Below are 14,864 nucleotides of genomic sequence, written 5' to 3'. Positions count from 1 at the left end.
TGTGTGTGTGTGTGTGTGTGTGTGTGTGTGTGTGTGTGTATACATACATACATACATACATACATTCATTCACTCAATTCGGGAGGCACCGTATATGTGGAAAGTTTTGTTTTCTTTCTTTTTACAGTAACAAGCTGCAATGAAAATAATCCAAAATGAAAGAGTAACAAGGCTATTTTTAAAATGTAAGGAGTAGTAAAGGTTGGCTGAAAAATAACTACTACAGTAAAGTATACATAATCAAAATTCATATGAATGTAAAGTAGCAAACTACTCATATTTTGTTCCTTTACACCTCTGCACAGTGGATGAACCATTTTACAGGTGACACCTGAAACTGTTCACATGTAAAAGAGGACCATCAGCCTAACAACCAATCATAACTGCTCTGATGGCTGCTTGTTGTTCACAGAAGGCTGAGCGATACTCACAATAATGTCACTGTAATAAGAGAGACAGTTAGACATGGAAACCTCCACCCCTGTTTAATGACGGGCAGGTTCCATTCACAAAGAAAACTTCCTAGCTTACGTCTCTCTCAAACAAACATTCCTCCCTATCAGGGAGGAACATTAAGGAGGATGAAACGTTTCAACAAAGAAGAACCTCTCCTGAGGAACTGACTCAACCTTGTTTTTTTAATGGTTTCTTTGCATAAAAAATTTCATTTCCTTTCAGAAATAAGCAGTGAGAACAATCCGAGTTTAAATGATTCTGACATTTTCCCCGAGTCTGTTCAGTTGGTGTCTCTCTTCTGACGGCTGTCTGCCAGTGAATCATGTAGTAGAAAGGACAAACTCAATAACAGCCTATTGACCACAAGAGGCTGTCTATACTGTTTCAGCAACCTCTTTCTGAACAAACGTTTCTTGGTTTTGTGGCTGTAACAATCTCACATGGCTGCAACATTGTTCCAGTAAAAGAGGGGTTTTGTCTGTGTCCATCTGTACTACCTTGAAGTTTTCCAAGACGTCAGCCCCGTATTCCTGATCAGACATACAGAAATGCAGTACACAAAGCGTGTTTCTTCAGAAAATAAACAACTTGCAGAACCTTAAAGAAGGAATAAAAATCTTATCAGTAAAAACACTAAAATGAAGGTTGTAGCTCTGTGTCTCACAGAGCTAGAGACATTTTTAAAGCATTTCTCTAAAAACGAAAGAAAGCCAAACACTGAGGGTGGACGAGAACATAGCACTGAAAGTGGGTGGTGGAAAAAAAATCTGATTTTAATGATTATTTCAAGGTTGTGATTTATAGCCATGAAGGGTGTGTGTGAAGGTAAACAAAAACCCAATACAATACATATCCACACTATAATTATGACCCCCGCATGCGAAGTGTAAGCAGGAGTCATATTGTTTTTGTACTGGTTTTTTTTTTGTCAGTGATTTTTGATCAACCATAACACAAAAACAGCTGCACCAATTAACATGAAATTTGGCAGGACTGAGTCTGACCTTCACTGGGTCAGCCAACGGTTTTACGATAGACCCCATATTTGAGGAGGGGGCTCCATTCAAAGAGGGGGTGTCAGGACATGCAAAAATGCTTATAACTCAGAAAATTTTCAACATAGAAGCTTCAGATTTATTTTGTTGTTTAGCTCTGATGAAGCTCTATCCATCAGGCACACCAATCAGTGCCCCCCACCCCCTGGACCCCCAAATGATCTGAAAAAGTTGTATCTGGACATACAAAAATGGTTATTGCTCAAAAACTATTAAACATAGGAGCTTCAGATTTTCTTTGGTTGTTTAGCTTGGATGAGGGGCTATCCTCCAGGTCAACCAATCTCTCCCCACCACCCCCAAAAAAAGGAAGAAAAAAAATTGACCCCCACCCAAACCACTACAATTTTGGGATGCACCTAGTAGCATGACATTTATTAGGAATGAAGACTTCTGAGTTCTGGTTTATCTGTGCGAGCGGGGGACATTATGTTACTGCTATGTGGTGTCTAGTTTCAGTTTTATAGTACAGTGATGTCTTATGTGTTTTTGTTAAATTTCAACTTTCTACAACAGACACACACCCATAGTTGTGCAGCCCTAATCGAAGCGAAACAGACAACACTCTCCTGATAATTAGGACTGAACAGACACAAGAAGCTGTTGAATGAGTGCCTGTCGTGATTCTTTTGTTTTCAGCCCAGATATTTGTTGGTGAGCAGAATGACAGTAATGCAGTCCTGCCACTTTGTGAAGAGAGTTTGGAGGATGTCTTATTGTCACTCCTAAAACATGGTGGAGGAGTGACAGTCAGATGTCCTCCACCCTCTCCTTAAAATAACCCCTTCATGTTAAACATGACTTATATCTTTGAAGTGGTTACTGTACAGTATTTTTATATATTTGGGAAGAAATAAGAAATATGTGACCCATCACATCGAAACGAGGATTGAGTCCAAAAGTGATGTATGGAGAAATAGGCAGATATAGTATTTTGACTAAAATGTTAACAAAAATTGCATTTTGTCAAAATAAAATGAATAAAATCCTTATCAATGTATCAGTTGAATGAACTGTCTGAAATATAATTATAAAACAAAATTCTGAAGCACTTTTTTGAGCAGTAAAAAAAACTGCTTTTGAGAAAAAACGCCTTAAAATCTTGACATTTTCCCTGTGAGCTAGCAAAGTTTTGTTTCTTTTCAGCTGGGAAATCTCAATATTCAAATATAATTTGAGGTTTCCTCTTTATAAGGACGTCAAAAATTCCTCATTAAAATGACATCAAATTAGGATTCAGACCAAATCTTTATGTATTATTGTAACCAACAAGACAAATTAAGTCATATATATGGATTTAATTATGATATCAGAATGATCCAGGTATCAAAAGGTAGCCTTTAAAGCCAAGAATCTGAAAATGTAATTAGGTCATTTTGACCAAATTTCCCTTAATCCTCATTTTGATATGATGGGTCACATATATAATACTCACAGCTGAATCAGAAACGGTGTGCTTTAACTTTCTTAATTTTTGTCTTCTTTCACCCAGCGTACATTTCTTAAATGTTCTCAAACATTTAAGGCGGGTGGTTAAAGTCATTCTCCACTGAGAGAATTCAGGGTTTGATTCCATTTTTATTCAGTGTGTCCCTGGAAGTGTCCCTGGACAAGAAGCTGAACCCCTCATTGCCTCTGATGTGTCCCATCATGTGATCTAAAGCACCGATTAGTCTCTAGAATGATTGATCCAGAATAGCTTTGTAGAGACTTAGTAGAGAATGTGTGTAAATGGGTAAATAAGTGCCCAGATCATGTTATAACTCAAAGCCTTTGAGTAATCCTGGTTGGATAGAAAGGCACCTTATATGCATTTACCAAAGTGCAGAGTGAAAACATCCAAACTCATTGACTTCCATTGCATCTGAGCTCAGTTTTCTCTTTAAAACAGGAAGTGAAGCAACTATTTTTAACCTCATATCTCCTGCATAAAATAAAACACCGTATACCCGTTAGAAACCAATACATTTGACGACACTTAAAGTTCAAACTCTCTTCCAATATGACTAGTTGTTTTTGCAACAAATGTTTTTGAAAGCTTACTTTCTATTCTGTTTTCTGTCTGCCTAGCTCACAAAAAATGCTGTCATTATGTTTACATGTGCAAAATTCTTTGATTAGATTGAAATGCATTTGGATTAAATAATCCAAACGTATTGTTTATATGGGCACAGATTTARTAAATCTGATTGTGATGATCATTTACACGCATCAGGCTTTTATTTAGACATGCACAGAGGTGTAAACTTTCACCAAAAATCCACAGAAGTTTTACTTTCGTGATGAACACAAACAACCGTTCTGTGTTGTTCTTCCAACTTCCATACTTGCCTAAATAACTCTGTTTACACTTTTGAAATCAAGCCGTTCGATAATTTTAAGCTCTAATAGAAATGTTGTATCATAAACCAAACAATTGTTTGCATGCACGCCGTTCGGATTATCTCATTCGGATTGGGCTGTTTACGTGATGCATTTTTATTCCGATTGGCAGTTTATTTCGATTACTTATGTTTATGTAAACACATAGTGAGTGACAGGCTTGTGCTTGCCATGGTGGCCCAATGGAGCCACTGGCAGCAGCTTCAACATTTTGTTTTCACATAGTTCATTCACCAAAATGCAGACATTTTTTCCAGCTTAGATTATCACAAAAGTAAATCCTTAATTAGCTTTACAAAATAAAACGGATGCTTACTAAAATTCTGACCAGTAGCTATTTTTGTATTCCTAATTATTTTCCACTTATTGTACTTTAGAGAATAAAGACAATAATTATCACGTTTTTTTCCCCTTCATAGCAGATTTGAAAGTGAGCATTATGTAGTAAATTCACAAAAATCAAAGCAGAGCTCTTTTTTTATGAGCACGTATTGATCAGCCACAACATTAAGACCACTAACTGGTGCTGAAAGAAGTGCAGCAGATCATTGATCTTAAAGCTCAGTGTTCCAATGGGACAGCCTGCATCCGTCATTTATGGATGACACTTCGACACCTTAATGTTTCCTGATTGATCACACCCACTACTAAACTAAAAGATTAGGGTCACTCACCTAGTAGCACCCATTCCCACCCCTCATCAGGACTGCAGTAATACGTATCACCTCAAACCAAGTAGAAATGGAGGGAAAAATACTCTTCAGCGATCAGCTGATCTCTGGCGGGGTCGGATGGAACATCTGTTAGAAACACAGACCCCACCTCACAACCTATAGAGTATAATGATCTCTTTCTAAGTTTACACGCATGGCAGAGAACCAGGGAGCTCCGCTGTTTCTCTTTCAGCTCCTCCACTCAGCAGAGGGTTGGCACAGTGGGTTGACCCACATGAGAGATTTGACAATTGTTTTATGATGAACAACCTTCCTGACGCAGCCTGGACTCAAACCCACAGCCTCAGGAATACAGGCCTTAGCTACACAGTATAAAGTAGGGCTATTCAACTGGTGGCCCGCGGGCCACATCCGGCCCRCGAGTGACCAAAGTTTGGCCCGCCAATTGGCTCATTCATCTCTTAAGCTCAAACCCTGGGTTTTCTACTTTAATTATTATAAATTCTTATAGTTAAACATAGACATGTTTGGTATCTACAAAAATATCAGTATCATGGCTAGAAGCTGGTGAAAAACATTTCTATGAACACCCAAGACAGTCAAAACTACAAGAAAATAAAAACTATGAAATTGAAAATAAAATTGGTTTAAAAAATTTGGCCAGTAAGAGATGTTAAAATTATATTTGTGTTAAATAGGAGGCATAATGTGTTATTTCTGTTTTTAATTTTGTTTTATTATCACTACTTTATTTACATAGGGTTCTATATTGTATTCATGATTAAATACAGCAAAAATAATGAATTTCAAATGTAATAAAGCTTTGTAATACTTGGTTTATTTACGTGACTTTAATTGTTGGATGTTTGGCTCCTGTGCTGTTGACCTGCATTAACTGTGGCCCCCGGAGCAGTTTAGTTGAATAGCCCTGTTATAAAGTGTTAATGATTGTTTGTCTTTGAAATAAATCTCAGCAACTTCAGGGCATCAAGCGAGTATACTCGTTAAAAAAATATGCATGCCCATTTTAAATGAACTGACACAAATTTAATGTTAAAAGAGGAGCTTTAGATCTGCAATAAACCRGATGTTGGTTTGTATTTCCAACCAAAGCAAATACAGTTTATTCATCTTATCTTAAGCACAAGAATTTGGAAGTACTATTTGGAATACAAAAGTAACACATTTACTGTGAAACTAGAGTTCATTTTAATCAATTTCTTAGTTCGTTTATATAAGAAAAGAAGATTAAAAAGAAAGAAAAAGATTTTGGAAACTTTTTTTCCCCTTGAAGTTAAATTAAATTCAGGGGAGCTGTTTTTTAATAACCTGATTCACTCAATGAGAACTAATGTTTTTATTCACAAAATGAACAAATTCAAAATAACTTATTTGCTCTTCCATGCTCCTTCATCTTGATTTATTTTCCCTCCATCCACCTCTTCATACTTTTCGTTCTTGATTTTTGTCCGTCATCCTGTCCTTCCCTTCCTCCCACCTCCGTCACTCATTGCCCCCATCGTTGCCTCGCCTCCGCCTTGTCGGCTTTCCGCTCCTCTCTCCCTCTTCCTAATGAAAGAAAGATAGAGTTTTGAAAAGGGGGGAGAATGAGAGAAGGAGGAGGAGGAGGATGAAGGGGTGGGTCTTTATAAGAGCAGCTGCCTGCAGCTTCTACGTAGCCAGAGAAACACAACCCTACGCTGAGATCGAGGGGAGGAAACAAACACTGACCCTTCTGTGCGGACCCCACGTAGCCACCTACAATCTCAACCCCCAGCACAGGTAAGAAACACCTGAGGGAGGTCGTTCAGGAGAAAAAGAAATGGCGTAACCTTTGACCTTTACTACAAAATCTTAAAACAGGCATTCAGAACTGTTTTTAATATTTGTGATGTTACAGTGTAGAAATAATTCTCTCATCTATGATTTGAGTTTAATAGCATCAATGAGACAAAAGAATGAAAGGTTTTAATGACAGTTATCATCATAGTTTTCAGCCAGACTTGTCTTCCTTACTTTATCATCTCCAGATGATGGGGATGTTGATGTGATGTGACGTTCTGATGCCTGAACTTGTGATTTTGTCCTCCACGAGGGCCAGCTGCTGGCTCTGAGTTCTGTTCATCAGGACCAAGTGTCTCTAACGAGGACTTGGTTTGCAATCGCAAAGATATTTTATTTTTCTCTGATCTACCTGGGCTGGGTCTGGCTGTGTTTGTCAGAAAAAGCTAAAACAATATTTCAATGATTTTTGTTCCTTGCACATTATTTAAAAGCTTATTTAACCATAATTAATGTAGCTGTTGTTGATTGCAGCGTTTCTCTGTCTTTTACCAGTTTCATGAAACACTGGATGAATTTAAATAAAACTTGCAGGAAAAAAATTCATTGTATGGCTCTTTACAACAGATTAGATGTCTGCACCAGTCTAAACCATGATGGTCACCACAACCCAATTAAGGTAGAAAACGCATAAATAGCAGCAATTCAGCAAATTATGTTTATTTTGTGCTAAAATCTGGTGTGGTTGTAGATGAGAGTAATTTGCAACACATGGTCCAAGTGGTTCACATTGTGCACAATCTTACTTTGTATTTTAGCATTACTTTTGGTAATCTTCTTACTAAAATATTGCAACTTCAATATACTAATCAGTGGATGTTAACAACTACKWCTGATTAACTTTTGGAGTTAGTCAAATTCAAGATGTTCGTCACAACTAATCACCAATAGTCAAGACAAATTTATTATTAATATTATTTTGTTACTTTTTTGCAGATAATGAGCTCAAGCTAGGTGTAACAGTAGCTGAGAGTCATAAAAATTCATACTCTGTACTGACAGATCAGGTAAGATTTTTGTTTAACATGTTAGATGGCAATATATGTATTTCTTCAAGCAAGATTACATATTTTAGTAGCAGTAATCATTTTTTTTGCGTACCACCTTTCCTTACTTTTATCATTTGTTTGTTTCCATCAGACAACTTGTGACATTCCAATGTTTTTCTTAGGTTTGACCAAAATTGCTACAATTCTCAATCAGTTATTTTTTTTATGTTACAACAAATTCAATCAATATCTGATCTGACTCCTGGCAACAGTGTTGAAGCTATAATTCGCAGTGGAAAAAAATTGCTAATATTTGGCTCTTTTTACGCTAACGAAGTGTGAACAAGTGACAATGAATCCACAAAATATTGCTTTTTAAAATAATTTTTCTTCACAGAAAAATAAAAAGTGCAGACCATAATTGATTAAGCCTTCCTTCTTGTTAACCACAGTGACAGACAGGCAGCGTACAAAAAAGCAAGTTACAGTCCAGTGAATTCAAGATTTAGAGCAGAATTAGTGCAGTGACGGTCTTCCCACAATGCTCCTGGTGAAGTCCTTCAGGTGTGAGTGGGTTAAAAGGCAGGGAGACTACTAAACACAGAGGTGAGGTGTCAGTGTGTGAAGTGCACTGGTATTTCACAAAGAGGCAGGGAAAGGTCATAAATGGCTGGCTGTGATTAGTCATTAAGCTGTGATTTACTGTTGCTCTGGGTTCTGTGAATGGATGGGGAGTTTTCACAGAAAGGTCCGGTTTGCGTTGACTCTGCAGCTCAAGATGTAGGATAATGTCAGGTAATTGTTGTGTGCTGACGTAGCTCAATCAGCAGATTTAGGTAAAGTCACTTCAACAACAGTCTGTTTTTAGACATGCCTGAAAATTATGCTGTTCTATGACAATTTTCTTATGAAATCTTTCATCAGAAAACACTTCTGACTTGATTGCAAACAAAATAATATTTAAAAGTGTTTCTTAGGCACTGTGACAGATGGATTTCAAGTAAGACCTATACAGTATTATTACATATAATGAGGTGCAAGATGTGCTGAAGCCTGCTTCTGTCTCACTATATAATAGGTTTTAGGATAAAATCAGGATATATTTGTGGAGTTTAGTGAAAAAAAAGAGGTGTGAAGGTAAATGGATCTGCCTAACAGATTTTATTGATCTCATGTGATCTGGCCCCAGCTGTCTCATTGTTTTTAGCAGACTGCTGTGGTCTTTATTAGCCTGAACCATTCAAGGGTATAGGGCTAATGAAGCAGGCTAGATGGGACTGAATTAGTTCAGATCTTCTGAAGCGGGTTTTGTGGATAAGTTATAAAAGCAATGATATCTTACCTGCTGTGGATAGCTCTTTAAACAACCTCAGATTAGGGAAGCGGGGTTTCAATCTAACTGGACACTTGAGCTGATACACATAACCTTTAAAAATAAAAAATGTGAGTGCTTTTTGTGTTTTATGCTAAGAAACCAAGAAAATGTAGTTTCAGCTGAAGCCATTTAGCATAGCTGCAGCTGGAGTTGGGATTGAAAAGCAGCATTCAGGGGCAGAGCCAGATGGGTGGCCGGTGGGGGGACACTTGCCACCTCTGGTACCTGATTGTCCACCCCTTGTGCCACCCGCCAAATGATTGACAAGTATGGTGTGGTTTACATATGGCATTTAATATATGGGCATACAATGAGAAACCTTTTTTTGCTAGATGAGGGATGTCACCACTCATATACTGCTACATTAAATTTCAGCTCAGTATTTCTAAAAATAACTGAGTTGTAGCCATTTAGGATTAGCTTTAGAAGGCTTCTTGGATTTTGTATTTGAAATCAGATTTTGTTATATGTTTCGTCTTGGCTACTACCATGCTGATTTTCAGCTGTGTGTTTAAAAATGGTTACAGTATAAAATGTTTTTTTAATTAATTAGCATTAGCATTAGCAGACATCTTGGTTGGAACTAACAATCAACATGTTTTTTTTAAGATAATTCTTAGCCATTTCATAAATATCAGTGCTAACAGAAATTCAATTAGCAACCATTCTGTAATGGACACCAACTGCCTTTAATGAGAAAACTACCTAATAAAACAAAACTGACAAACAAACAAACAAACAAACAAACAAACAAACAAACAAACAAACAAACAAACAAACAAACAAACAAACAAACAAACAAACAAACAAACAAACAAACAAACAAACAAACAAACAAACAAACAAACAAACAAACAAACAAACAAACAAACAAAGGCATGCAGTTCAAATGGTAGAGCTGTTGCCTCTCAAATCCCAGTCGAGGAGCTTTCTGGCGTCTCTGTGCACACATGGGTTTCTTCCAGTTTCCTCCCACAGATTAAAAATATGAATGTTAGGCTAACTGATAATCCTAAATTGTGAGTGTGAATGGTTGGTCATCTAGTTTGTCTCTATGTGGCCCTGTGATGGACCCTGCCCCTCTCTTGCACCACCYCTGGCACTGTGATTTTTGGATATGTGTGACACTGTGACCTAAAAAAATAAGGAGCAGGTAAAGATGCTAGATGGATGTTTAAAAAAATCACTTTACATGTAAAATATACTTACACACTCTGATACAATCTTTGTTGAGGACCAGCTTCAGAAATTCAATATCAACAGTATAATTGAGTATTGTGAAAAATCAACTTTTTTGAGCTTTACATTGTGTTTTGTCTTTCCCTCATCAAAAACAGCATTGCTTTGGCTCATCCTTGTGGCACTGCCTCAACGCTTGCTGGTACAAAGCACCGCCTATTTACACAAAGCTCCTCCCTGTAGCTCAGTCCCCAGCCGAGCTCCCTCCTCACAGAGCACCTCTCCACCAAGCATTTTTGTGAAGATGTGCTGAAGATGGAGTGTCCAAAGCTTTGGGCATTTGTTTATGATGCAAAGTTAAAGTAACTTTTGATATATACAGCACTTTCATAACAGCTGAAAGTAACAGTTACTTGTGTGGAATAGAATTGAACTATGTGCCTGGAAAATACATATCACCCCACTTTAAAAAAACTCTCAGAAAATTTTTAGAAAGTCAATAAGGATATCAAATTGAAAATAATTAACTGAACCTAGCCTGGGGCTCAGTTTTCACTTCACCTTGAGAGAGACAAAGACACTTACTTCTCAAAGTTAAGCACTGACACACACACCTTTAAAAAGTATCAATCAACTAAAATTGTCTTGTGTAACTCGAAGAGCTAGTATGTTAACTATATTTAAACGCAAACTGGTACATTACGCACTGACAGGACATCAACATGTAAAACCTGAATGCACCAAACATTAGAAACACTTACTGCTTCATTTCCACAGTTCACGCTGTGTGTCTCCTGACTCTGGATTTGTTGAGTCCATCTCGGCACACCCCATCAGTTTATCTTCCTACTTCTGAGGCAGCTAACCATCTTCATTCAGAGGCTGTAATTGGGGGGGGGGGTTTGAAATCAACAACAACAAAAAAGGAGTGCTGGATGATGGGACTCACCCTGTTGTGCGGATGCACACAGTTCTGGCAGCCTGGCTGAATTGGCTGAGAACGTGTGGAGTTAATCCATGGATACAATGTTCCGAACACACCAGKGTGCCCTTTCATCCGTTTATGCTGCAGAGATTTCACAGAGACGACTTTATGTTTGTTTGCTGTCCCCGGTGCTCCTCTTTTACTCTGTGTTTCAAACACAAAGATGCAAGTGACTTCAGAAAGATCCAGTTGTTTAAGCTGTTTGATTTGTTGACATGTAATTGTGGTAAACAGCCTGAAGCTTATCCTTTTTATTGTTTTAGACACAAGTGGAAGAGAACTGGACATGCCAGGTGGTTAGTGACAAAATAAACAATTGCCTAACTAAATTGCTTTACAACTTCAAAGTAGCTAAAACGTTCAAAGCACACTCCAAACGTAACTAACATAATTCAAACAGAAATTGCATGCTTGGAGCTACTAAAACAAACTGAATATAAAAAGATTGCATCTATCACCACTATACCACGCTCATTTTTTTGTAGCTTGTCAATTATCACAATGTCTGGTTGATTAGGCATCACCTGTTTGTTAGTCTAGTTCTGGAAGTCAAACAGTACCTTAGCCCTGCCGCTCTCCACCTCACATGGTTCTATATTAATCAGTGGGACCTTCAGTTCTTACTCTGCAATGATGTTCCTGCTTCGGCACATCTGGTTTAAATATACAGTATACATTACCTACTGAAAATGTCATCACGTTTAACAGCAGTCCGTCAATCCCTCTTTAAACTAAGTAAGGTGTGCTGAAGCAGATGAAGATCTAAAACATGCAGGACAATGGGTCATAAGTGCAAACATGCCCCTGAAACAGTCCGTCTTAGGGGCATGTTTGCACTGCCTAACTCTTGGGTTCTGTTTGGTGTGGTAGACCTCAGCCTCTATTGCTTTGGTGCTGCCATGATTAGTGTCTCTAGGCTGTCCTTCAGTCCAGCCGTCTCTAACCACCAGAAAGACTTGCTGATATCAGCCACCTCAATGATCTGCAGGTGGTACATGCTGTGCAGAGGCTTATCTTTCTATGAACTCTTCTTGTTCCTCCTCTTTCACAGTAAGGTTGTCGCTGCCTGAGACATTCTCTTAGCTGTTCATCATCAGGGGCTTTCTTTCTAATATAGTCCAGGATCTTAGATGTTTCATTCTGTATTGTGGCTCTGATACTAGTCCTCCTCCACCATTTTGCTACAGTCTTGAGGAACTAGTGAGATCCTGCAACCGTGAAGCTCCCAGTGCTTTGGTAGAACACCTGAGCTTGAATCGAAAAGTGCAGTCACTCGTGGACAAAGAGTGTGAGCTGGGTGTTTTTCTAATATAGTTTCCACTTTCTTTTTGCTGTTTCGTCACATTTTTTCAGGCCATGTGTTTTATGCATTGATAAGCTCTCGATGATTTATAAGTTCACACGGAAGAAGAAAATTCTTCTCCACAAAAACTGCAGCCTTACAGTTTTTGTTTTTATTGTGATGGGCTGTCTTTGCTGGACCTGCAAAACAAAAACAAAGCAACAAACAAAATATCTTTGCATCTATTGTAATTTAAGGCACATTGGGTGACAAGCTAAGCCTGGTGTTTTATATCACTAAATTAGAAGTTATTGTACATTGTAAGAATTAAAATTAAAATTAGAATTCCTTTATTGTCATTGTACAAGATGCACAATGAAATTTACAGACAAGCAGCTCTCGAAGGCAGTGCAAAACAAAAGAATAAAGTGACCACAAATAATACTTGCCATATTTTTTTTGCRTATAATGCGATTGACTGACTTTTTAAATCTAAAACCACAATAATTTTCATTATTTCCTAGTGAAGCATGTAAAGCGTAGATGTTCACCGGAGTCATAGGAGAATTTTTTTCTTTTTCTTGTTAATCGTAGCGATGTAAAAAAGACTTGTACTTTAGTTGTATGTTCTGATAAATCCATCTTAATAATTTACCAGTCAGCTTCAGCTCTGGTCTGGGAGCAGATTGTGTTTTTCAGTGACACACAGAACTGATGCTTCCACTGCACACTATGCAGCTCTGCAGCAAGACATGCAAACACAAGTGTGTCTCCCCATGTAATGTTTCAACACCAGAGAGCGCACCGCAAAGACTAAAAAAATCCTGAAGTCTGCCTGAAATGAGACATGGCTTATAACATGTTGATTAGATTTTTTTGTGCTTTTTAAGCTAAAAAATGATAATCGTATTGTACATACAATGTAATAAAAGTAGTAAAACAATAAAAAACAACAAAAACTGTGTTGATATGTTCAAGATAATAGAAATAATTTCTAGAAACAGTTAATTTGTAACTTTTATGAAGTAAGGAAAGAAAAACACAAGAAACTTTAAGATGGGAAAGGCCAATAAATCTGAAAACAATTGAGAAATGTGCAAAAAGAGAAGCAACATTTTTTAGAACATAATCAAGGCAAAAACATACAAAGGTGATACAAAACTGTGAATACAGTAATATAAATAATTTAAAAATGTAAACTTCACTGAAAAACAGATGAGTTGAATTTACTTAACCAAATTATTCCACTCAACTGAACTGAACAGAACACATTTACATTTATTTTAAATGTTAATGTGAAGTAAATGTTTCATATTTACTCAACTCAGCTGAGTTAAATCAGTTGGCACAATTTGCTTAATTAAATCCTACACATCTGTTTCTTGAGTGTTGTTATTGATTATCAACAGATTTTTGTTTGCTTTTTGTTTACATTATGAAGCAATCAGCGTTAATATTTTTTTCTTCCAAGTTATGTTGAAGATGAAACGTCCTTGTTTTAATGAGTGCTGCTGCAGGTTTATAACTTAAAGTGGTAAAACAGTTTATAACTTAAAATACTCAAACATATCACAGTACATCATCTAATCCGAACAATCAATAAGAAAGGATTCTGCTGGCCCGCAGTAAGCATGTGTTCGTCTCCTCTCAAGCACCAATCGACCTCAGCTGATTAGATGGTTTGAGAAGGTGAATCGATTTACTTCAGCTCGTCTGTCTGTAATGACTTCAGCTGCTACGTCACACACAGTCTGATAGGAAGCATCGCGGAAAAACACTGGAAGGTTTTTTTTATTTTATTTTAGAAACGACTTTCCTCTGCAGACATAGTGTCTGACTGACCTCCTGTCTGCAGGTTTCTGACCTCTGTCAGATAAATCAKAATGCCAGGGAAAATAGAACAAAGTTTAATTTATTCATTTTTCTAAATGTACATTATTATGTACTCTGCTTTCCTAAGAACTCCTAAGTATAATTAACTAAGCTCCTTTGTTTTTAGCAGATCAGAGATTAGGAATTTAGTCTTTGAAGCTGCTGTTTTAAGTGACTGTATGCATATAATTAATGTTGCAGATGCTTCACATGTACCAGAGTGTTATATAGACAATTTGACAAATAAAGATACAGTGCTTAAAGGATCAGCCCTCAGATCACTTTAGAAATCATTTTTGCATTCAGAGCCGGCTCTTGGCATAGGCGAACTAGGCGGTCGCCTAGAGCGCCATCTGCTGGAGGGGGCGCCGAACTGCAGAAGCAAAAAGTAATTATTTGTAATCCCTGGTTGTAACTCTGCTCAGCGCCACTTTCAGTTAGCTTTGTCTTAAAAAACGTTAATGAAGTATTACAGGAAAAATAAGCTACTCTACCCATAAACATTTTCTCTCCCCCAATGCAGCAATYGCCCCCACCCTCTCTCTCATTTGATTGACGTTGCACTGACTCGTCCTGCTCCGACACTCTGACGGGGGAGGGGCTTGTAGTGCCTCTCAGGTAGCGGTTCGTGTTGACAAACTCAATAACAACAAGTCTGTGTTTTGTTGTCCCATACATGTCAACCTCTTCGGATGTTTACCTGTATAAAAAGCCTCAAAAATCTGTAAATTTTGCAAAAAATACATGCAACTCACACCCATGGGGGTTGGGGC

At 37.6% G+C, this 14,864-nt stretch overlaps 1 protein-coding gene across 2 annotated transcripts in view; it reads left to right on the top strand.

Moving 5' to 3' along the window:
• The first annotated feature begins 6,241 nt into the window (after window positions 1–6,241).
• Window positions 6,242–14,864, top strand: part of pnoca (prepronociceptin a) — a 15,685-nt gene continuing 7,062 nt past the window's right edge. Inside the window, exon 1 of one of the 2 annotated variants that reach the window (XM_014015567.1) lies at window positions 6,242–6,349. The gene's annotated coding sequence lies outside the window, so the exon portion shown is untranslated. The remainder of the gene's footprint in view (window positions 6,350–14,864) is intronic. The other variant, XM_014015568.1, reaches the window with a different exon arrangement.

This window comes from Austrofundulus limnaeus, unplaced genomic scaffold, assembly GCF_001266775.1.
Source record: "Austrofundulus limnaeus strain Quisiro unplaced genomic scaffold, Austrofundulus_limnaeus-1.0 Scaffold131, whole genome shotgun sequence".
Classification (NCBI taxonomy): Eukaryota; Metazoa; Chordata; class Actinopteri; order Cyprinodontiformes; family Rivulidae; genus Austrofundulus; species Austrofundulus limnaeus.
Note: the sequence above shows the minus strand (reverse complement) of the source record. Positions and strands in the feature narration are given on the sequence as shown.